This window comes from Rhinolophus sinicus, linkage group LG01 (assembly GCF_036562045.2).
Source record: "Rhinolophus sinicus isolate RSC01 linkage group LG01, ASM3656204v1, whole genome shotgun sequence".
Taxonomy (NCBI): Eukaryota; Metazoa; Chordata; class Mammalia; order Chiroptera; family Rhinolophidae; genus Rhinolophus; species Rhinolophus sinicus.
The window spans coordinates 123,435,855-123,461,539 of NC_133751.1; the positions used below are offsets into that span (position 1 = coordinate 123,435,855).

General features: G+C 35.7%; 1 protein-coding gene and 1 pseudogene across 1 annotated transcript in view; both read right to left on the reverse strand.

The window, feature by feature from the left end:
- Window positions 1–25,685, reverse strand: part of DPP10 (dipeptidyl peptidase like 10) — a 1,304,160-nt gene that overhangs the window by 1,074,071 nt on the left and 204,404 nt on the right. The window lies entirely within an intron of this gene.
- The window catches only part of LOC109433764 (nucleophosmin), a 139,044-nt pseudogene continuing 123,591 nt past the window's right edge, over window positions 10,233–25,685 (reverse strand).

Genomic DNA, 25,685 nt, shown 5'->3' on the forward strand with positions numbered 1-25,685 from the left:
AACACAGGAAATGGCTGATACCATCTCCCTTGACATCCTTGTTAGGAATATCCCAGTAGCAGTATTAAGAGTAATCAAGAAAAAATGTGTATGTGGAGGAAAGTCTCAACATTTTTGTGAGAGTATGGACTGATAGATATTTTACAGGGCATTTAACAATAAGCACTAATAAATTATTTGTGGAAAGCTACTATAAATTCTACAAAATAACGTACGCAGTTCCAAGAATCAAACAATCTCCCACAAATCCCCATGATAATTTCTGTGTGAGGAGAAGAAGAGTACAGAAAATTTAACAATAAAGGTCAACTGGGAGAAATATGGGTTCCCACTAGCTTACAAATTGAGTCTTCCAGAAAGCAATCAGCATGACATCCTCCCCATTTCCTTGCCTCATATTTTATCTGTTATCTCCTGGAGCTGGGATTGAGCTTGTGATTTCAAATTTTACAAATGGAACATAATCAGAAAGTGTTGACATAAATATGTAATCACCAAGTATCAAGGCAAACAATTCACTTATGCAAAGAACAGTTACCTAATTTATCCATCAAACACTTTTTGTGTAGGGAAAGTAGAAGGGAGAAGCAGAGAGAAAGAGAGAGAGAGGTGGAAAATTTGTATTGCAGAAAGAAAATATGATAATCATATCATTTCCATTATCTATGCTCTTCTACCAAGTGCCTTTGCAGTCTGTTTTATTTAAATGTGACCGATAATCCCAACAAATATAAAATTTATAGGGGATACAATTTTCTATAAATCATATTGAAACAATAAGATATCTATTTGGAAAATAAAAATAAGCTTGAACGTTTTTCACTTACCACACACATGCGCACACACACACACACACACACACACACACAAACACATAAAAATAGCATGCCATTACCAAGGTGGTCAAATAAGATGTCCTCCTCTTGTATCCTCAGTGAAAAACAATAATTTGTCATCCATCCAGAAACAAAAGAACCTTTCTGGGAGGTTTGGAATCAGCTAAAAGATTGTGAAACCCCAGTGCAGTTCAAAATCAAAGAGAGCCATTTTGAAAAGGCAAGCTTGTACCCAGGTGGCTGACTTGCTGATCATGTCCCAGCTACAAACCTGGGGACAATTCTGTAACCCTGAGGACTTAGTTACAGTCCAGTTGTCTTGATCCTGTCACCAGCACCATATGTCAAGGGACCTGGGAGAAGTCATGCCCACTCATGTGTGTGTTGGGTAATCGGCATCCAAAACTTGGTCTGAGCTATAGACCCTGAAATAGCCTAAAAATTAATTTCAGCCCCTACTGACCACAGTTCAGGTAAGCCCATCAAACTCAATCAGATTGAAGATACTGAAAGTGTCTTGTAATGGGTCCAGACTGTCCTTGCTGTAGTCTGTAAACAGCCCTCTTTGCACAGGGACCTGGTAGAAGACACTCCTGCCTGCACCTCTAGCAACCCCCCAAAGTCCCTATATTCAGCTATAGTCCCCTCACAGCCAAAATCTGCCAACATGGAGAACAAGCAGGAGATGATCCCATTTATAACCCCAAAGATCCTAAAGGGCCCAATAGTCAGTTCAAGCTCTTCCCAGCCGGTTTGTGAGCAGTCCTGCTGTCATAGGCACCCATGTGGGGACACTCATGTCTGCAGTTCAAAAGATCCAGACAGGGCCCTATATTCAGCTACAGCCTTTTAGCTAGGAAACAGTTTAGCCTACCTAGAGACCTGGTGGGTGACACATCAATTTTTGTCTCCATAGCCAAGTCTGCAGACTTCACTCTTAACTGTAGAAGTTAAAATATCCCTGGGTCTCTGTCCCAACCTCTCTCACATATGGTCCAAGGACATTCCTGCCCACCCAGGGTCCATCCAGTGACTGGGCAGGAAACATCCCAGGGACCTACCAGGAGCTACACACCTGTAAATAAGCCTACTGATAGGCCTGTGGACCCTGAAATGGATCCTTGTCCCAGTGCCACTGTACTGAACAAGCTACTGGAGGCAGTCCCAATGGCCTAGAGACCAGATAGAATCCACACATACCTGAGTCCCTGGTAACAAGTACACCAACTGTGGACCCCACTGTAGACTCAGCAGCAGCCTCAAAACCAGTTCCAACCCAGGATGACCGAAATACTGAGGGTAATCCCATCAGACTAGTGAACCAATAGGAGAAGATCTTTACCCACTAACACCAGTCTGTAAAGACTAGGAGAAGTGTTTATTCATTCAAATGCAAACCCCTATGCAAGGCTACATGGATCATAAAGAATCAGGCAGAAAACTAATAAAGCTCCAGTAACTGACCCCAAGTAAATGGAGATCTATAATATGTCTGACAAAGAATTCAAAATAATCATCTTAAATAGACTCAGTGAAATTCAAGAGAACACAAATAGACAACTAAACAAAATCAGGGAAACAATGCATGAACAAGTTAAGTTTAAATAAAGAAAGAAGTCAGAAAAAAGAACCAAACAGAAATCTAGGAGCTTATGAATGAGAGAATTGAAAAATTCAATAGAGAGCTTCAACAACAGATTTGATCATGTAGGGAAAAAAAAAAAAAAAAAATCAATGAACTTGATGACAGATCATTTGAAATTCACCAGTTAGAGGAACAAAAAGAAAAAAAAAATTAAAATGCCTATGTAAATTATGGGGTAGTATCAAACAAATGAATATTCACATCATGGGAGTCCCAAAAGGAGAATATAGAGAGAAAGGGACAGAAAGCATATTTAAGGAAATAAGAGCTGTAAACTTTCTCACACTTAGGAAAGGGATGTACATCCAGGTGCAGAAAAGGTCAACCCAAATAAGATTACTCCAAGGCACATTATAATCAAAATGTTAAAAGGCAAACACAAGGAGATAATTTTTAAAGCATCAAGAGAAAAATGACTCATCACATTCAAGGGAACCCCCATAAGGCTACTAGCAGATGCCTCTGCTGAAATATCACAGGCCAAAAGAGAATGGGATGCTATATTCAAAGTGCTAAAAGAAAGAAGCTGCCAACTAAGACTATTATACTTGGTAAAACTGGCTTTCAGAAATGAAGGTGAGATAGAGACCTTCCAAGACAAACAAAAACTAAGAGAGCTCATCATCACTAGACGTGCCTAATAAGAAATAATAAAAGGGGTTCTTCCAGTTGAAATGCAAGGACACTAAGTAGCAACATGAAAATATATAAAAGTATAAACTCAACAGTAAAGGTAAATATACAGTCAATTGTAGAATACCTTAATATTGTAATGGTGGTGGGTAAATGATTTTTATTTCTAGTATGAATGTTAAAAAAAATTAAAACAGCTATAGCTACAATAACTGGTTAATGAATGCATAATACAAAAGGATGTAAAGTATGACATTAATAGCAAAAAATCTAGGAGAATAAATAAGTGCAGAGTTTTTTTTTTTGTTGTTTGTTTGTTTTATGTGATTGAAGGTAAGTTGTTAAAAGCTTAAATAAATCTTTATATCTATAAGATGTTTTATGTAAGCCACATGGTAACCACAAACAAAAAGAAAATACCTATATAGTAGATTAAGTTTTCATAGGAATAAAACTACGTAGGAAAATTTTGATACTTTAATACTTGTTGGGAAGAGAGTAGTTGATTCATATTTTAACCAAACCCTCTGAGAAGAAGACATTTGAGCTAAAATCTGAATAACACAAAAGAGGCAGTCAGACAAAGATCTGAGGGAAGCATTTTAGACAGAAGCTAAAAAATACACAAAAGTCTGAGGCTGAACTAAGTCTGGCATCTTCAAAAGAAGAAGATAAGAAGATCCATGTAAATGGAGTGTAGTGACTAAGGAGGAGTAATAGGAAATGGGATGTAAGATGTGGGCAGGGAACAGATTACACAGGGCTTTGAAAAGTTTAGATATTATCCTATTTGCAACAGGAAGCCAAAGGAGGATTTCAAGAAGGTTGTAATATAATTTGATTTAATCTCTAAGAAGAACAGGTAGAAAAAGCAGAGCTAGAATAGCAGGGGACTACGTCAGTAGTCCAGCTAAGATATGATGGTAGCCAGAATGACTGTAAAATGGTGAGAAGCAATTGGATGCAGGATAAGTTTTGGAAACAGAGTCAATGGGACTTGCTTCTGCATCTGATGTGAAGAAGAAGGCAAAATAATTGAAAAAAAAGATGTAATTAAGTAGAGAAGTAGAAGGGTAAGAAGTTAAGTAGAATGTCTAAATGTAAAATTTTGAATTATGTTATCTGCTACATGAGAATAAAAGTTTTAAAATGCAGTCATTGATAAGAATGCTTGGTCTGCAATGAAAATGAAGGTCATTGAAGTTTAAGAGGACAAATTGAATGGGTGGGTTCTGTGATGAGGTATGTGGACCCTGAGAAAGAAGATACCTACCAAGAAGCACTCCTAGTGGTCAACTGGGCTAAAATTAAAAGAAAAAGAAAAAAAGACAAACAACAACAACAAAAATAAACAAAGCCTAGCAGTTATTTCTATACAGGGGTTTCTCATGCGGGCCTCAGGGAGAAGCCTGAACTGGTCTGCTGCCTCCTGCACTGAATTGACTGCCTGCTTGCAGTTTTCCTGCCATCTGAGCCAGTGCTGATAAAGGAGTTCCTTGAATTGTATTTCAAAAGGACTGAGAGTTTCCCTGTCCAACCAGAGCATACAGCCCCATTAGCATCTTCACCAACCAGAGTGGTTCCATTCAGACCAATCAGGACAGCTTTTTGACCAATCAAACTGCAAGGATTTGGAGTCCTCATTTGCATGAGGATGTACCAATCAGAAACCAGGGGTGACATTTGTTTACACCGAATCTATTTATTTATGGGGTGGGGACTTCTGTCTATATAAGTCAGCTCCCCTATGGCTAGGGAGTACACTTCTCCCAGCTGGAGCTGAAATACTGAAGATAAAACATGAAAGGCATCTCAAAGGAGCAGAGTGGACCAGAGCAGAGCTGTCTATCCAGAGAGGGGCCTCGTCCCTGAGCCACTTCATAGCCATGCTGTTTCACATCCCTACTGCTTTATAACTGAGCTGTTACACTATTGAGCTGTTCCACAGCCATGCTGTTTTCACAGCGCAACTGTATTACAATTGAGCTGTTTGCATTGACTAAAGTTTTCTTCTTCCTCATACCCCAAATTGAAGATTCCTGTTAGCATTGAATTAGTGCCAACAACCATTGGTTGACAGTTATTTAAAAATTATATTAATATATTACATTAATACATAAAATATATTAATAAAAATTGCATGAATATATTAGTTTTTATTTAAAAAGCTAATATATTAGAATTGGGAGGAAAGGTGCCTGGTAGGTTGATAAGTGACAGTGAAGAGAGAAGAGTTGAGAATAGTTGATAGATGATTAAAGCATCAGATGAGAAAAACTTTTTATATAAAGTCAGAAATTTGATGAATTGTATGTAGGAATAGGTGATGTGTTTTATTTAAATTCTCACACAGAGGTATGTAGGGTTGGGAAGTGAGAAGTCTTAGTGTGAGAAAGCACAAAGAAAATGAGTCAGGCCAGAGGGAAAATCACATTGTCAGTGAAGTGGTTGAGAATATGACATTTGTTTACACCGAATCTATTTATTTATGTTTTTGCCACAATACACCATGCCAAGCAGTAACAAAATTTACAATAAAAACAACAGGATGTGAGTTAGGTGGAGAACTTTATAGCATGTGGGAATGTGAACACACAAATGGATGGATGACCCTAGAGATTTATATATTGCAAAGTGACTGAAGGTAACAGGAATGTTAAGAATAGTGAGTTTATTTGGCTATGATTTTTCCAAGAGAATTTAAAGTCAGTTTTTAATGAGATGATAGTGCTTTTGCAAGAATGAGAGAAGTTGTGAAAGTTATCCAAGAGTTTGGTTTTACTGCAACTATCAAAAATTTGGGCATCCATAGAGAGGCTGGAACTTAACCTGCAAGCAGAGGGGTAGTGACTGGGTGGGAAGACTGCCCTGGAGGAATGAATTCTGAGGCACAGTGGACAATACAGGGCAGTCACAGTCAGGAGAGGAGAGCCATTTGCAATATGAATGGGAAATAGTACATAAGGACAGTGATAAAGAGAGGATAGCAAATTTGTTATTATAGAGAGGGGTAGTTTAAGGGGTGAATGAAAGACCAATTTCACTCTAGGGAAAGAGTTGGTGAGGCAATGTAGAAAAAAATTAGCTCTACAGACAAAGAAGTGGCTGGGAAAACAAAGTGTTCAGAATCAAATATTCAAATAGCAGAACATGCTCTCTCATCGAGGTCCTAATAGTTTAGTGTCATTAACTATTCCATTACAGAAGGATCAGAGATGCCATATTAAAGTCCCAAAGGGCCAATGCCTGGAATAAACTCTCCTAGTTCTATTACAGAGAAAGATAGAGGATGCTTGGTTGGGCTGCTGACCCATGATGCATTCCTTACTCTTCTCAACCAGAAAGAATGAGTCAAGATGGCATGCATGGTCAACATAAGATAAAAAAAAAGAAGAAATCTGAGACTATATTATGCTGATATCATCGACACCCCCATTATGTAAATGATCTGGGGTGAGGCCCAACCCTTAGTAATTTTCAAATAGTCATGATTTTTAAAATTCTAATGTGTGGTCAGTGTGGGGAACAACTGACAAAAGTAAGAGAGAAATATTTCCAATTCTATCTTACAAAATCATAATAGTACCATTAGGAAAACACAGATGATATGACCAAGGAAGAAAATTATAAATACTTCCCACTTATGAATATCTATGCAAAAATTCTAAGCTAAATATTACAAACCAATTTTAGTAGCATATTAAAAGAATAGGGGAATGTAACCAACAGGGAGACATCTTAAATTTTATTAGAAATGTGATTCTCACCCTCTAAAAATAGTGGGGGGAAAGGTGTATGGAAAGTTGTAATAAATAATTAATAAAATTTTTAAAATACTGTAAAAAACTAGGATTCTCTACATTGTGAAAGCATATATAACACATTCCCCCTAAATCCCCAGTTCATACATATCCTGTTTACAGGTGAAATCCGAAAAGCCTTATAGTCAAAAGACAGGTTTAAGATACCTGCTTTTCCTGCTATTATTCTGGATTTGCTTACCAATGTCATTTAACATAGAGAATGACAGAAAGTATTTAATACATAATATGTGGAAAACAATACCAAAAATGGAAAACCCAGGAGAGACTGGTGAAAATATCAGAAATATTAAAGAATTTCAAAATAGTGGCAAAGTTAAAAACAAATATACAACATACCTTATCTGTATACTACATAAAAAATACCAGTTTAGAAAATACAATTTAATATATAGTCCATACACAACAGCAATAGCAAAAAAAAAAAAAAAAAAAAAAAAAAAAAATCATGAAAATAACTTTACTAAAAATATGTAAGACTCATATGAATAAAGTTACAAAACTGCCAAAGCAAGAACAAGGTTGAAATAAATGGAGAAAGCTATTGTACTTGGACAGAGATTCAATTTTGTGTCATGTCATTTCTCCCTAAACCAATCAATAAATTTAGTGTATGCTCAATGAAAATTCCAGCATGTGTGTATGTACATGGGTGGGTCTGTTTTTCCCTCTCCCCTCTCCCCTCTCCCCTCTCCCCTCACCCCTCTCCCCTCTCCCCTCTCCCCCCTCCCCCCTCCCCCCTCCTCTCTCTCTCTCTCTCTCTCTCTCTCTCTCTCTCTGTTGGAGTTAAGGTTGGAATGTGTCAAAATATTTTAAAATTTATCTAAAAAGGAAAAATTTAAGAAGAGCCAGGTAAATTGCACACACACAAAAAAGAGTAATTAAAGAGGACTTGTCCTAAACAACATTGGAACATAATAAAACAACTAAAATTACAATATGATGATGTAGGTACAGGACTAGAATAAATCACTGGAAAATAATTTTTAAAAGTCTAAATATACCCAAGACATATTGACAACTGGAATATAAGAAACCAAGTATTTCGAAAGGACAAGGGAAGGATGGATTATTCAGTAAGTGTCATTGGCATAACTTACAGTCATTAGGTAATAAACAAGGTAGTGCTCACTCATTTCACCAAAATAAATTCCAGACAGATCAAAGATTTAAATATATATACACACACACACACACACACACACACACACACACACACATATACATATATATATATACACATATATACAAATATCTATCTATCTATTTATCTATCTATCTATCTATCTATATATATATATATATATACATATATATATTGGAAAATGGGAGAACTTATATGTGTTACATAAATAAAGAAAATATTGACAGATTTCACTTCATAAAGTTTTACAATATTGGCATAGTAAAAAGCACTACAGAGAAAGTTAAGGAAAAACAGAAATTGTAAACATTATTTGGAACATATTGACAGAAAAATTTATTTAAAAAATAACAGCTACTTCAACTCAACAGAAAGATGAATAAAAATATGAAGAGGAAATATAGAGAAAAAATTTTAAATAATAAATACATATGGAGATGACCAGACTCATTAATAATCAATTAATGCAAATTTTTAATATATCAAACTTGCAAATAGTCCAGAGATGATTTATGAAGTATTTTTTAATATAATGATACAAGACACACTTTTGGAGAAATTATAAATTAGCACAACCTCTTTGAGGAATAATTTAGTCATACCTGGCCAAATTTGAAATGGAAAGTCTCATTTGCCTAACATTTCCAATTCTAAAATTTATTCATGTATAAATACTTATCCATGTACAAAAACAATATATGTGTGCCTGCATAGGCAATTGAATGTATTAATATATATAGGAATATAAAAATATAAATATAATATATAAACACACACACAAATGTTCATTGCTGCATTCTTCATGAAAGTCAAATATGAGAGATTTAGTCTACTTCAACTCATCCATACAATGGAACATTATATTTTAAAAAAGAGACAAAATAGACCTCTGAATTTAATGGAAACATGTCCACAGCACGTTTGTTAGTTTGAAACTCATTCTGCAGAACAGAATCCACAGTGTGATCTGATTTATGTTCCAATTAATATTTACATCTGTTCTCTTTGATACACAGCTATTTTAAACTTCAGTGTGGTTAGGGTATTTATTTTATGAAGGACATGTATTGCTTTTTAAAATTAATTAGCTAGCCACATAAAGGGATAAAAATGTGTTTCTTAACGTGGTCCCCAAAATATATCTAAATGAGCTACTGTTGTCAAAGTATTATATATATACTAATTACATTACCCATTTCAATGTAGTAAACGTATGTTGCACAGTTCAGAAGTCATCTCTAGGAGCTTCAATGCCTTAAATCAAATTGCAAGAACATTAGTTTTGTTGTGTAAGCCAGCAACTATAGTGGTGAACTGAAAGACTGGGCAAGATGTGTATGGACATGTTGAAACATTCTCTATTCTCTCTCCTTTCTTCCTAACTTCTTTTATTTCTTTCCTCCTTTCTCCCTTTAAATATTTATTGCATGACTACTATAAAAGAAGAGCCAAATGAAATAACTGAGACTTGTTTTTAATTTATAAAAATATCAATTTCCTCTGCTTAGATCTTATATATTTTAGTCAATCATGACATCTAATCTCCACTATATTTTTATATGGTGAGCATTGTTACCCCCATTTACATACACACACACACACACACACACACACACACACATCATTGAGCAAGTTACTTGAGCCTTGAAGAGTTTATTTATTTTTTACTTTATTAGAATACAGTTTATTTCATGTGTGTATTTTTGGATCCCACCATTTCCATTGTCTGAACACCACTGCTATTATAACATGCCATACATACATAAAACCAAGCAAAGGGTGGAGTTCTTTAAAAACTAAACAGGCATTTTGGACAATGTATTCTTGGCAGTGGATCCTGGACAACATTTGTCAAACACGGTAGGAAAGTTCTCACTGTACATTATAAAAAGGACAGCCATTTAGCAACTGTTACAGAAATGAACTAAGATAAAATATTTTAACAAACTACTTAAAATATTTTCTTAATTGGGGAATATTGGGGAACAGTGTGTTTTTCCAGGACCCATCAGCTCCAAGTCAAGTCGTAGTCTTCAATCTAGTTGTGAAGGGCGCAGCTCACTGGCCCATGCGGGAATCCAACTGGTGAGGTTGGTGTTATGAGCATTGCGCTCTAACCAACTGAGCCAACCAGCCGCCCTAAAATATTTTCTTTAAGAGACTTCCTCCACTTCGAGATCTTGAATAGCCCCCTGTTCAGTCACGTGAGTAATTCTTCACATAATTGATAAACTTGGCTTCTCTTTAGGAAGAGAGCTATCTTTTCCTATAATTACTTGCATTTTTGCTTTTGCTTTAATGTCTTCTATTGGACTATATCTTCATAGTGTGTTAGTGTCTTAGGAGTTTTCCTATTTTTTTTTTTTTTTTTTGAAGGCTTCTTGACCTTTAGATCTTAGTGTGAATGATGATTTAGAGTTTTTTTTCATTCTGGTTTGATTTTGTACATTTTTGGCTGGAGTACTGCATTTAGATTTCTTTACTGCTGCTTTTTCTTTGGCTTCCTCATCATCAAAATCATCACCATCATCTTCAGAAAATTTTACTTTTTTTTTCTGTAGAACCTTGCTACGACTTCCGGGAACAAATCGCTTTCCAAATACCCTTAGGAGTTTCGCATCCTTATCTGTCTTCTGACTCTGCAGCTTCCTCCACAGCACCAAAGTGTTTTCCATGGATATGCACACACACTGAACCACACTTAACTCTAAGGCCACAGGTGGTGTTATTTCAAGCCCCCAAGGGAAACCACTGGCTTTACAGATACCTTCAAAGTGGCCAGTGTTATCTGAATTGGACTGCCTCCATAACTCATTGTCTCTCCTTAACTACGTGCAATTCATCCTTTGCACCAGCCCCGAATGACTGTTCTTAATGGTAACTTGTGCTCTTGTTCATCATTTTCTACTTTAAAGTGATGCTCTTTGTCGGTCTTCAGTACACAGTTCTAAAGGCTGATAGTCCATGATCGGGTGCCAGCATGCTCAGTTGAGGGTTCTCTTCCAGGTTGCAGATTTCTTGTATCTTCACCTGGTGGAAGGGGCTTAAACCTCAAAGAATGTAAACATTTTTCAAAAGGGTACAACAACTAGTCAGAGCTAGACCCCAACTTAGAACTGAAAGCCGTTTGTAATAAACAAATTACAAATAGTTTATCTTCTTTAATGCTGGGCATTTATGTATGAATTTATGTGGTTTGATACTTTTTAATTGCAGAACATCACTATGTCACATTGTTACCATTCCCTTATTCCCTGTTCATTCACATTTATTGAATGCTTTCTGGTGGCACACTAGCGAATGTGTAATAACCTGCTCTCCGGGGAAAAGCCTTTTCCATGCCTAATTCTACAGTATAAATACTCCCGCTGAGCCTGATTTCAAACTATTGTACCAAGTTAACAAAAACAGCCTGTTCAGTTCCTGAAAATCTAAAAACCAGCTCTCACAAATCAGTATGAATCAGACCCAGCACACCTCAGATTACTTTCCATATACCAGGCACTATGTTAGACATTAGAGAAAAAAAAGAAATAATGAGATTTCTGCCTTTGAGTAATCCATGGTCTAGTAAAGGAAAATGATAAGCTAGAAGAGAAATTATCATAACTTTTGGAAAAATTGGATAGTTTTAAAGTCTGTTATCTTCTTTACTTTCTCATCTTATACACGACTATTTATAATACTGTTCCCAGTTGAAGGTTATTTTAATCTCTCTCAAAACTATAATTTGCCCTAGAGGTTAGCCAAAAAAAATTGTAAATCAAATCTACTTTAAAGCCTTTTATTCTCATTTCCTGTGAACAAAAAATTTCTTAATGTTGGTTCATCTTGTATATTTTCCCTAATGTGACTTTTACTAGCTCTATAATGAATTTGAACAGAATTAAACAGTAGCAACTACCCATGTTACATTTGATAATTACTATAATCACGCCATCATCCTTCTCTGTATTGATGTATTTCCCTACAACACATCAAGATAAATATTTACTTAAAGATGATGGACGACTTACAACAATTCAGACAGGTATTATGATGCTAGATGATAGTGTGAACTCAAATTTCACTTGAAATAGAAACATAACCTGTTCTATATGTTGGCAGGTATAGTTTTACACTTAAAAACGCTCTTCAAATGTTGAAGACACTAAATTGGGGCTCTGTATTAGGAAAAGTCTAACGTTGTTGACAAAAGAAGATGCCTTAGATGTGTTTTATCCCTGAAACACATAATGTTCTATTATTTTTAGAAAAAAGCACCATTGTTATGGGGGAAAGCCAGTTTCACTTACCCAAAATGTTGATGGTTTAAAGGCATCCTTAAGGACAAATTACTAAATAACTTTAAATATGAAATGAATTATTCTCTTGTGTAGATAGTAAGTAGAAAAGAAGAAAGTGTCTTATAAATTTGTGTGTGTGTGAAAATTGCTATTAGTAGAGCATCATAAACCCAACACTGTGAGTCTGATGATCTGTAATGTGAAAGAGACCAAGTTTCTGCAGGTAGATGGGACTCCTTATTTTGATGTAGAACTGTCTTCCTCACCGATGATACCAAAGACCACTTTAGGAACAAGATATTTATTATCAGTCTTCTAGGAACTTATATATAAATCAATTACTATACACTGAACAATTGGTCTTACACATGTGTGTATTACTAGTTTTTATAAATTACACAAATGCTGTTTGCATATGCTTTTACTTAAATGTATTGCTGTAATCAGAATAGCTTTTGATAGTGTTTTTGTCTGAAGTTATGGTGTGGTCTACACAATTTTTTTTAAATATTATAAGGTAATCTCAATATATAAAAAAAACGGCCATCGTTAAAGATGGTTGGTAGGACAGTTATGATCAGCAAGTGGATGCAAATGTGATGTTTTTTTGAACAAACATGTCTTGAGCTAATTACTATGTTTTAAATAAGACTAAGTGCATGTTTAGATACAAGGAATGTTCAGAAACGGTCTTATCCTAGAGAGAGTCTAATGGAAGACAGAAACATAAACAAGTATTTATGAGAGAATGTGTTGACTGATTTGTTACATGTACAAGGTGTGTAATGAAAACGTGGGGGAGAGAGTAGGTAATGAAAGGCATTATACGATGATGGAAAGAGAACTGACTCTGGGTGGTGAACACACAATGAAACATCTAGATGATGCATTACAGAATTGTACACCTGAAATCTATGTAACTTTACTAACAATTGTCACCCCAGTAAACTTTAATTAAAAAAATAACAAAGAAACTCATGACTTTCAATCTTGAAACCCAAGATTAATCCTATCAGAGAAGTACACAAGAATCATTTGACAGAGAAAGAAAAAGTTAGCAAAGGTTCCCCCTGCTATTAAAGGCTCTGGTTTACAGACAGATCTGTAATTGAGCATCTCTGATGGGTCATATTCTTTCAACCCTCTTTAGATGTAACTTCATGTGGTTTGAATTTCTTGTATAATCTTCTCAATAGTATTAAAACAAGATTTTTCCCTTCTAGTAAAACTGTCAACTTATTTACTTGCACACATATGAATAAAACTATATTCCAGAGCAAAATACATTAGTTCTGCCCACATCAACTGTTGGTGGTAAGAATCATGAACAACAGTCAGATTTTAGCTTAGTCTACTTTTCACGTTTGCTGAGTTTCAGCTTGATTTTGAAGTATTTTATCATATTGTTATTCTCATGATATCCAACAACTACACAAGCAGTAAGGATATTTTAAGAACATATACGAAGAGCATAATTTTTGTGGGAATAAGAGTTGAGAAAATTAAATTTGAAAGTGGTGAAAGTGACAAGTATGTTACATATAGATCAGATAAATAATTTGTGAGTGGCAGAAATTCAAAAGGTCTCGTGGTGATTCATATATAGGCTAACCATATGTCCCAGTGTGCCAGGCACAGTCCCAATTTACATCTGTTGCCCTGATGTCTTTCTGGTTTGGCATTTGTCCCAGAAATTTTATTTTTTTAACAATGCTAATTTTTAATACTTGCAATCAAACAACCTGGTATGAGTCTGTACTGTGATCTCTCTTAGTGTATGTGACACATATGTTCAGGGAATAGAATTCTCACTTCAACTGGTGGTTAAAATTATACTTTTTCCCCAAACTCTTTTCAAATGTACGATAACTTAAACTTAACTCTTTAAGATAGAGCATGCTGGGCTCTTGCTGATAAAATCAAGGACATTCAGAAACCCCTCACATCTGTTTTGAAGGTGGGAGAGGATTGGTGCTGCTCCTGCTGCCGACCTATGTGGTGGAGCCTTCACTTTCATCATGACTATGGCCAATTCCATGGTCTTGAGAAGCCTAAGCCACCAAAATGTTAGTCAGCAAGACCAATAGAAACTGTAGGAAATGTTGGAAAGGCCTATGTGAAATTTGAATGGAAAATTGAGTCAAGTTAACAAGTGATAGAATAGTCTGATGTCTGTTGCTTCAATGGTTATTTATTGTTTTATGGTGTAAAATTATAACTCATATTATTTTAATTTTACAATAAATCATTTCAGAAAAATTAATGAAGAAAGTACATGTTGAATGAAAAATTAATAATTGGATTGCTGCTTCTCAAGAAAGTTGGTGGTGTAACTCACACAAAATATATGTCATTATTCCCATCCACCTTGGGAATTGTAACAATATCACTAGTCATCTTCAAAATGGAGAACACAAGTCTACTTAACAAAACACCTCCATGGGCTTCAAGTATTATAGTTAATTTAACATGACTATACACGAAGACCAGGATTTAATATATGCAGCAACAATAGATGTGTTTATATAAATTCTACGGAAGTTGACTTTTTAATTTAGATCAAATTACTATCCTAAATTAATCTTGCTCACTTTTGATTCCAAGTTTTCAAGTGCAAGGACAACATGTAAAGTGATAGCTGCTAATTTATTGGCTTGAATAGCAGAAGAATTTTACAAACAGTTAAACGAGACTGCCTTTATACTGGTATCATTCGACTCATTATGTAGAAAGTTAATTCCAAATGTAGTTTCATTTAGTTTTTCCTTCAATCCATGAAATCAATATAGAGCTTCAAAAAGATTATTGTATCTGCATTAGTCAGGGTTTTCCAAAGAAATAGAGCTGAGAGAGAGAGAGAGAGAGAGAGAGAGAGAGAGAGAGAGAGAGAGAGAGAGATTTATTTTAAGATATCAGCTTACTTGATTGTGGATGCTTGGTAAGTCAAAACCTGCACGGTAGGCTGGCAGGCTGGAGACTAAGGGAAGAGTTGAAGTTCAAATACAAAGGCAATCTGTTGTCAGATTCCTTCTTACATGAAGAAAGCCAGACTGTTCTATTTAGGCCTTCAACTGAGTGGATGAAACCCACCCACATTATGGAGGATAATCTGCTTTACTCAAAGTCTCCTGGTTTAAAAATTAATCTCATCCAAAAAACACTTTCACAGAAACATCTGGAATATTTGATCAAATATTTGGAGAGCATGGCTCAGACAATTTAATGCATAAAATTAACCATCACAATGTCAAAAGTAAAATATTTTATATTCTTATGAATGTTATTATTTTCCATTAAAATATTGACCATTGAAGATAATAATATAAATAGAAACTTTGCTAGAGGTAAAAATAAATATTCTTACTACATGAGTAATTCTACGGAGCAAGACATTACTTGTAATTGGTCATGGTAAATATATCATTCATATTTGTGCTTAATCTACATGTAATATTTTACCAAGCAATAGGGAAGCCGTGGTTGTTAGAAACTCAACTATACAATTCATGATAAAGAATCTGAACGCAAAGTTTACTTTAACTTGGAAGTAGGCACTTCATCTTGCTTCTTGGATTCTAAAATTCAATCAGATTTTAGAAATGTTTGCCACTTTGAACAGCTATTTTTTTTTTTTTAAATTGTCCTAAATGGTCTACGATAGTACTGATTTCTAATTTGAGCAACAAATTTTTCATCTGTATTTTGGAATTACTGGAGATGTTGAATAAAACCGTTCAATAACAACAACAAAAAACTTAGCCTTTGATGCTTTTAATGTATTTGTGATTCAAAACAAAGTATGAAAACAGGAAATATTGAAATGTATACCTATAAAATCAAGGGAGGAACTGCATAAAGAAAACATAAAGCACATAGAAAATATACAAGATTTAATTTTAAAATTCTTCCATAGTTCTTTGAAATGTGCAAAAAATATTTTGATAGAGTGAATCTATCTTTTTTTGTAGAGAGAATCTATTTTTAAATTGCTATATTTATGATCTATAACAGAGTTAAATAAAAAATGAGAAATCCAATTGAGACTTTGAAGTATCAATATTTAGAAAAAGAATAATTATTAATAGAAAAATCTTGTCATAATAATATTTGCTGAAAAAGCTACAAGACAGGCAAAACAAAAACCAAACCTAATGAAAAATATTGGGCTGAATTTTTTTTTATATTTTAATGTGAAAAATTAGCATTGAGAATGTTTTCTATTTAAAAGAGTTTTCTCTGAGCTTAGGAGGGGATTTAACATATTTCAAAACAATATTTTTTTCAATTAAAAATATTATCCTCTGGGTGGCCGGATGGCTCAGTTGGTTAGAGTGTGATCTCTTAACAACAGGGTTGCCAGTTCAATTCCCACATGGGCCAGTGAGCTGTGCCTTCCATAACTAAATCGAATACAACAATTTGAGCTGAAATGCCGCTGAGCTGTGGGTGGGTGGCCAGATGGATCAGTTGGTTGGAGCACGAGCTCTTAACAACGTGTCAGTTCAATTCCCACATGGGATGGTGGGCTGCGCCCCCTGCAACTAAGATTGAAAATGGTGACTCGACTTTGAGCTGAGCTGCGCCCTCCACAACCAGATTGAAGGACAATAACTTGGAGCTGATGGGCCCTGGAGAAACATACTGTTCCCCAATATTCCCCAATAAAAAAACATATATATATATATATATATATATATATATATATATATATATATATATATATAATGGACTACAGAAGTCAATTGAAGGTGTCAATAATTTCAAATTTATTCACCATTAAATGCAACTTTGAAGATCACATATTTTTAAGATTTCATATTTTTATGAAAAATAATTTAAGATAAGACCATATTGCAAATGAATATACATTTTTTCAGAAATATACCCGCAATATGGTATGACACTGGTACAGATTTAAATTTGATTAAAATATGAAAGTGTATACCAAATACAGTTAAACTCCTTATGCTATGTTTTTACTATCCAGATAATCCATATAAAGTAATTTTGTTGCTTTAATAAAATGAATATGTGATTTTTTATTTTTAGAAAGAATTTTATTTCTGAAAATAGTTTTTGAATATAAATATCATATAGGTCTGCAAAAATAATCTATTGTATTGGTCAATAAATAAGTATTCTAAAAGTCAGTTAATTTAAATATTTTAGTATCCTTTTCATTTTTTCAAATGGCCCTACTTTGTTGATAATGTGAACACATATTATGTGAAGAACTCTATACCTAAACTAAAAATCATTACTGACAGAGTATGCTAAGTGATAAAACATTTTTTTTTAAATGTCCAAATTTTGGGCTCCAGAATTGCTAATAATATCCAACACCTTATTATCATGCCACTAATTCAAGAAAAGGTTGGAAATTAGTTTCAGAATAAGCACAAGGACAAAATTATTGCTTAAGCTTTAGCTGCAACCCATAAACATATTTTTACTGGTATTCCTACTAATAGTTCCTAGTTCCTAATTTTTTATGAAAGATACTATCTTCATAAAAAGATAGGCAGGTCCTTCAAATGCCTTGCCTTCCTTTACTCTCACAACCACATAAAGTATGTACTCCTTTCATCCCTTTTAGAAATAAAGAAAACAAAGCATAGAGAGGTGTGGCAACAAGTCCAAGTTCACAAAAGCAGGAACTTGTGATGCAGCCCAGATGAGCATTCGCTCCACTTCTCCTTGGAAACAACACAACAAAGTGAGCGGTGAGCACTGAATGGGGAAGGGTCCTTTGCCAAAGATAAACTTACATTTATTAGAAGGATACAAGTGGCAAACACAATGTAAGTCCTTAAGCAGGAGAAAAGTATGCGTAGCTATAAAACATCATGGCACCAGCAGACTTCACCCTCTCTTCCTCATTTCGAAGGACCCTTAAACATACCTGCCTTTTGATGAGCACATATGTCTCTGAATGCAGGTGTCTCCATAATATACTGCTTGTTTTTCAGACATTACCTCATGTGGGATGGAAGGGATTTTTGAGGTAGTTTTTCCTCTGTTACCAGAAATCATCTGAACTGGAAGAGAGCTAACAAAACTTCTACATGGAGTAAAGAAGCTCATGGCCAGCATTCTCTAATTTAGATGCTAAATTGCCATTGGATCATCTCTTGGGCAAAGAATAATTTTTTCTCTCCCTCAAACCTCAAGAATTCACCGACTTAAGGACACAACAGATAACCAGCATGTACTTATTGAATACTTTTAAGACTCACAACATTATTTGATAAGAATTTTTGCCGAAGTGCCAGCAGGTAGAACATTCTCTTTCAAAGCCGTCAGAATGTTTTAGGTTTGTACGTACCCCACTTCTACAAGGCACTCCTGATTAAACTTAGATTGTATTCTCATTAGCACTCACACAATTTAGTTCTTTGTAAAAATGCAAGCTTCTGTTTGCACTCTTCTTTTCTGAAGTCTTATCTCCTCTGTAGCAGCATTTACTCAATATCCCCTGAGTTCTCTTTGAGCAATAATAGTACACAGGGTGGGATTTGCCAAGCATGAATATTCCATAAAGGATCGCAGGGATTCTGTAATTCACTGACTCCATTGTCTTTGAAGGCAAATTTCAACATTAACTCTGAGTTCTCATCTTTCTTTGCAGAACTAAGTGATACTATTAACCCCACATTATGAGGTAAATGATATTCAGTGGGGAATTATCATTCCTATAGGCTCAGGGCATACTTTACTCACTTGCACTTCTTCCATACCTAGATTCTTAAGGCATGTTGGAAGAAGGAGCCTATCCTTCAGGATATATCAGCTAGAAAGATGTCAACAAGATACAGAGAAAAATAATTCATGAATGACTTTTTAATTTAAAAGTAAGGCCATGACTATAGTTTGGGCTGTGACATACTTGCACGTAAAGATTTGATTTGATTTTCCTTTTTGTCTCAGTATATAACACAATGCCTGGTACATAATATTTGTTTACTAAATAGATATTTGTTAAAGGAATGAAGCATGGGTGGTCAAACTGTGGCCATTAGAACCAATCTGGCCATCCCTTATTCTGCACAGCCCATGAACACACACATGCTCATGCACCTATAAAATGTCTAGGCTACTTTTATGCTGCGAAGGCTGAGTATGTGGCCTCTTGGCCTGCAAAGATGAAACAAATTCTTATCCGGCCCTTTATAGAAAATGCTTTCTAAATCCTGCATAAGAGAATGCTTGAAAATAAAAAAAAAATAAAAAACAAGTAGGCATCTTCTCCATGAGCATAACTTTATGTACTTACAATTAAAGCATAAATGAAATTTAGTATTTTACTTTTTATTTACTATATCATATGTCTTTTTCTGTGATGAGCCTCAGTCTTCACTCTTACTTTAATAGCTGCAACAGTATTTATTCTGTTGTATAGATACGTTGTGTGACGGCCCCTCCCTGAGCCCCGTTTTCACTTTTGGGAGGTCAGATCTGTGTAGAGAAACTGTAAGGTGATTCCAACTCTGGCCCTTTCTGGTTCTGTCCTCCTATTGTGGTCTTTCACACACATGTAACTTTAGAGGTTGCAAATATGCTCACTTATTTCATTCCAACGTATTTGAGGGCACGTGAGAGACTGCGTTCTAAATTCTCCTCTTAAAGTCAAAAATGAAAAACTCTGGGTCTTTCCTGAACACCTATCACATGGCCCCTACTGGTAGGTCTAGGTTTTCACTCTTAAAAGAAATGAGCAGCTGTACTGTTCTGCTAAAATGAAATAAGGTCACATTTTTCTTCCTATAGGTATTCTTTTTCCTAGAAGTCAAATTATGTCAACTTCAGAAATAAAACATAATGGAAAATCACAATGTGTTTGCCTTTTCCTACTTTTTACATTTTTAATCTGCTCACTGCAATGTTTGTATAAGTAGAACAGTAATTTTATACCCACGTATTCATTCATCTGCTCATAAAAAGAGCTAAATGCCTAGCACGTGTCTAGCACAGAGCTACGCATTAGGGATAGAAACACAAGAGAGAGAGATATCAGACGTTGATAAAGTCCTCAGGAATGAGTAACTCCAAATACTGACAATCACAAATGAACCCCACTAACAGGTTCTGATTTGATCATCTGTACATTAAGATACCTAATTATGTTCATATTTAGTGATCTATAGAATCTCTGATGGCCAGAAACACGAGTTTATACTATTCTATTAGATTCCCCAAACAAAAGTAACTCCGCTGGACTCTGTGTCCCCCAAATTTAAAAATACATGACCGTATGAATACACTACAGTGATTTATGTGAGTGAGGGCAGCTGGGCCACATCAGTCCCCCAGTGTAGCCAGCCCTGTTCTCTTCCACTGGAACAAGCACATTTCCTTGGGGTCACCTGGTATCATGGGGTTTATGTTTCTAGGACCTGCAGCTCACAATAAGAATGTCGGAGTCCCTACTATTTAGACAAGTTCCTAACAAATCCCCCCATCGTGTGTTCTGTAAGTTCTGACTTACGTAAGTTTACTCCTGTCATTCCCAAAGATAGCCGCCTTTCTTTCTTTGACAGATGTGAAGAAGTCATGAGTCACCTCCACCTTTGCTCAGAAGCAGGAAAGTAATAACAGACACGACAGCTTCAGATCTAGGAAGAGTCTTCTGTTATCTCTTGCAGCAGTCACAGGCAGCTTCACAAGCAAAGAAATGATCGAGAAAGGTGCAGAAAAATAAAAAGCTTGTTTTGCTTTGGGCTGAGATAATGTGCAGGTGAGAAGACTGACAGGGTAGGGATGTACAGAGGTTGCACTTGGTCAGGCTCTTGGGCAGGTGGTTCATGACTGACAGCCTCAAACAGGCTCAAACAGCAAAACAATGACCTTCTTAACTTTGGGCTGGTTTCTCTAGTTACTGGGGACCACTTACAAGACTAAATAAAGTGTTGTGGCAACATTCAAATACACTTTTCAACATACATTTTTTTCTTTGACCACTATGTCATGATATAAGGTACTTAAAAACTTTTTTCTATTATTCAAATTTATTGGGGTGACAACGGTCAACAAAACTACATAGATTTCAAATGTACAATTCTATAATACATCATTTACATATTGTGTTATGTGTTCCCCACCCTGAGTCAGTTCTCCTTCTATCACCACATATTTGACTCCCTTTACCCTCTCTACCACCTCCCTTTCCCTTTATCCTCTGGCTAACCATTAAATTGTTGTTTGTGTCTATGAGTTTTTGTTTCTTTATTTGTCTGTCTTGTTCCTTTGTTATTTTCAGTTTAAGATAAAATGCTGCCATTTGCAACAACATGGATGGATCTTGAAATTATTGTGCTAAGTGAAATAAGTCAGACAGAAAAAGATGAGAACCATCTGACTACACTCATATATGGGATATAAGCATAAAACTGAAAGGTACTTATAAGTTTATAAGAGACCTATACTATTTCAGGGGACTCCAGACACCCTTCTGCAGCACCCATACAGTCCTCTGTCTGCCCTATGTTACTGTTCCTCTCCACTCCCTGGTTGTGGCTGAGGCTACAAATGGTGCCAATGAGATGACCATTTCCTACTCAACAGTACTCTTCAGTCTCTCAAAGGTTTTCTGACCCTACTGTTAGCTTTACATTTATCCACATGATTCTTTAGTAAGAGGAAAGAAAAGGGGTTTATAATTTAACTTCCATGTGCTGCCTGAGCTTCATAGAGCAGCTCTGAAAGAGCCAGCTATGAGTGCAAAAATATAGACTAAGAATTTAATTTAATATGCTCTTGGCTGACCAACCACAACGAGAATCTCAAACTTGCTATTCAAATTTAAAATATTCAAACTGCAAGATTCAACTGTAGAATTTTATATAATTGCTCCCTGGGATGTTTGTAGATGATGTACACTGATGTTCCTTCCCCAGAATTGCTTCTCTAGTTACCCATTTTTAAACTCTCATTAATAATAACAGCTATGATTTATCAAGTGCTTATTATGTTAAGAGTACTGTTCTGAGTGCTTTATATGTATTAACTCAGTCCTCAGAGGAAGAGCCCTTATCATTCCCATTCTATATTTTATGGCATGCAATCTACAGAGAGATTAAGTAAATTGTTCAAGGTCACACAGCCAGTAAGCAGCAGAGCTGAGTAAATCCAGGTAGTGTGGCTCTAGAGAGTCCAAGCTCTTAGCGATTAAACTCCTTTGTTAACCCCTGGGCTCATTATGCAGCAGGAATCTTCATTACCGCATCATTATTTCATTGAGGAGGAGATATTTTCTTGATATTGCTAGAATATGCCTAGCAAAAATCATGCCACTGTAGAGGACCATGCAGACACTATTGGGAGTCCAAATGCCAAGGAGCCGATAATGGTTTACAATGTTCCCTTGTGTCTCTCTCATGCTTTTGTTGTATCTGTTAATGATTGATTTTTACTAGATTTGGGGCAACAGAATAAAATATATACATAAAGGAAACAGCAAATGCTAAGTTACTTCGCTAATGAACGTGGATGAGTTTAAGGAGAGAGAAGATGACTAAGATTGAGAGATACTACGTGTTTACTTGGACTATCTGAATCCTTCCAGGAACACTGCCTCCCTTCTGTATCATCACGCAAATCATGTGACAACCCTCCCCCAATAAGATCACATTACACAATTCAAGTTATTTTCCATTGATGCGCTCATGACATTAACATAAGAGATATGACAATTAAGTTTGTGAACTTGTTGCAATGATGCTGTTAACCTTTTTTGATATCAGAGGGATTACTCATTATGAATTTGTACCAACTGGACAAACAGTTAACCAAGTTTACCATTTGGAAGTGTTGAAAAGGCTGTGTGAAAAAGTTAGACGACCTGAACTTTTCGCCAACAATCCGTGGCTCTCGCATCACGACAATGTACCAGCTCACATGCCACGTCTGTGAGGGAGTTATTAACCAATAAACAAATAACTGTATCAGAACACTCTCCCTACTCCCCTGATCTGGCCCCCAATGACTTCTTTCTTTACCCAAAGATAAAGGAAATATCGAAAGGAAGACATTTTGATGACATTCAGGACATCAAGGGTAATACGACGACAGCTCTGATGGCCATTCCAGGAAAACAGTTCCAAAATTGCTACCAAGGGTGGACTAGGCACTGGCTTTGGTGCATAGCTTCCCAAGGTGACCCTAATGATATTCAGCAATGAGGTATGTAGCACTTTTTCTAGGATGAGTTTGTGAACTTAATTGTTCGATCTCGTGTGTGACCCAATTGGTGGAGTAATCGTCATGTACATTATGTACATGTGTTATGCTATCTCAAGCAAAATCAAATTGGCTGTGGGAAACTTATGCTCCTTTTACCTTGATTCAGCCAACATACCACTCAGTATAGCGTGTGATCTGAACAGAAAGCAAAACTGAGCATCCTGAATTCTTTCCAGACTTCCCAATTGTTAATCATATTCTGATGCAAATCTACTGGAGAATTTTCAAATACCAAGTCAAGCATGATTGGGCATCAAAGATTATAAACCTCCAGGGGGAATCCATATTAATATGGAAGAGTGGAATCCATTCATATTATTTTAGCATTCCAGAACACCCATCTGACTTAAAGAAATTTTTTTGTTGTCCTTTGAAAGGAAAGATGAATGGGCATATATCACTTTGGGCAGAATTCTGCACAAACTATAATCTACAACTACTGCACTTATCTGAAACTCTACTTTATTTTAAAGGTCATGGTTGTATAATTCTGACTTTAGCAAGCAGGAATATTTTTTCAAAAATGTAGCCTAATTTTATTGTTCATTTTTAAATATTCATTTCATATTTGATGGGCTAGAAATTTGAAATTCAAATTACTCCCTTTCCCTTTATTCTTAGCAAAATCATACTAAGAGTAAGAGTTGAAATTCATTTATTACAAAATATAAATAAAATAGACTTCATAATTCAACAAGAACTAATTAACATTATTTGGAAGCTTGTACTCACAGGTAAGTAAACTATAAATTCTAGTTGCATAACTCAGAATCTTTATAAGTTTTTTAGGGAAATTATTCATCTACTGAGTCTTGAATCTGAAAGCTAAAAAGGACATCAAAGTTCACCTCCTACAAAATCTTCATATTACTGATAAAGTCTAGGGAGTATCCTCAGCAAGTACAAGGTCACTTTCTGATAAGGTACAAAGTTAGGGATCAAATTAAAGTCTATTGTTTCCAAGTCCACAGCATTTTCTAACATTTGACCAAGCCTTACTAGATACTCAGTAAATCTTGCTAAGATCTCATGTCCAAGATCTAGCCAGGGCACCCTTTCTCAAGCCCAAGACCAGGGATTGCAGGTGACACTTGGTCTCCTGTGTGGTCACTGATTTTCAATAAGACACAGTATCCCCACAGATATCCTGTTCCAGAAGATCCAAGCAAGACAATGACAGAGCCTAATTTTTTTCTAGAAAACCATATCATAATTTTCCCCAGCTGACATATGAAGGCTGTTAATAATAAGCATAGTGATATAAAATTTCTTAACATAAATGTCCATTGTTGGAGATAGAGATTAGGCAGGAAACACGATAGAGACCACCCATCTCCTTCCCCATTTCTTTGCTCTAATACCAGTTTTCTAGGTCTGCTGGAACAAAGTATCCCAAACAGGGTAGCTTAAAACAATATAAATTTATTCTCTCACAGTTCTGGAAAATAGAAATCTGAAATCAAGGTATCAGTAGACCATGCTGTCTCTGAAGGCTCTGAGGGAGATACTGTTCCATGTTTCTTTTCTAGCTACTGGTGGTTTCTGACAATACTTGGTGTTGTTTGGCTTTTAGCTACATCACTCCATATTCTCCCTCTGTCTTTGCATGGCCTTCCTTTGTATGTGTCTCCAAATTTCCCTCTCTGCATAAGGACACCAGTCACTGGATTTACGGCCCACCCTAATCTAATGTAACCTCATTTTTCCTTAATTACATCTGAAAAATCCCTAATTCTAATAAGGTCCTGGATGTCCTGGAATTTAGGACTTCAGTATGTCTTTGGCGGGGCCCAAGTCAATCTAGTACATCTCCCAAGTAGTTTAGTTTTAATAAAGAGAACACTGCTGTAGGAAACAAATGAATAATTGTTTTCTGAACTAATCAATGTTGGCCAACTCAAAAATAAAAATAGAATAGCTCGGTCCAATACCCTGATTATCCGGCTTGATATGGGAATTTTTTAAAAGTCAGAAATGAGGCATCATCCCTAATGTGTGAGGGCACTTATGGCCAGTGCAAAGATAGGGACTAGTCTCTGGTGAGTGGGTCCTTCCATCACCCTTACTACAATTCATTGGAAT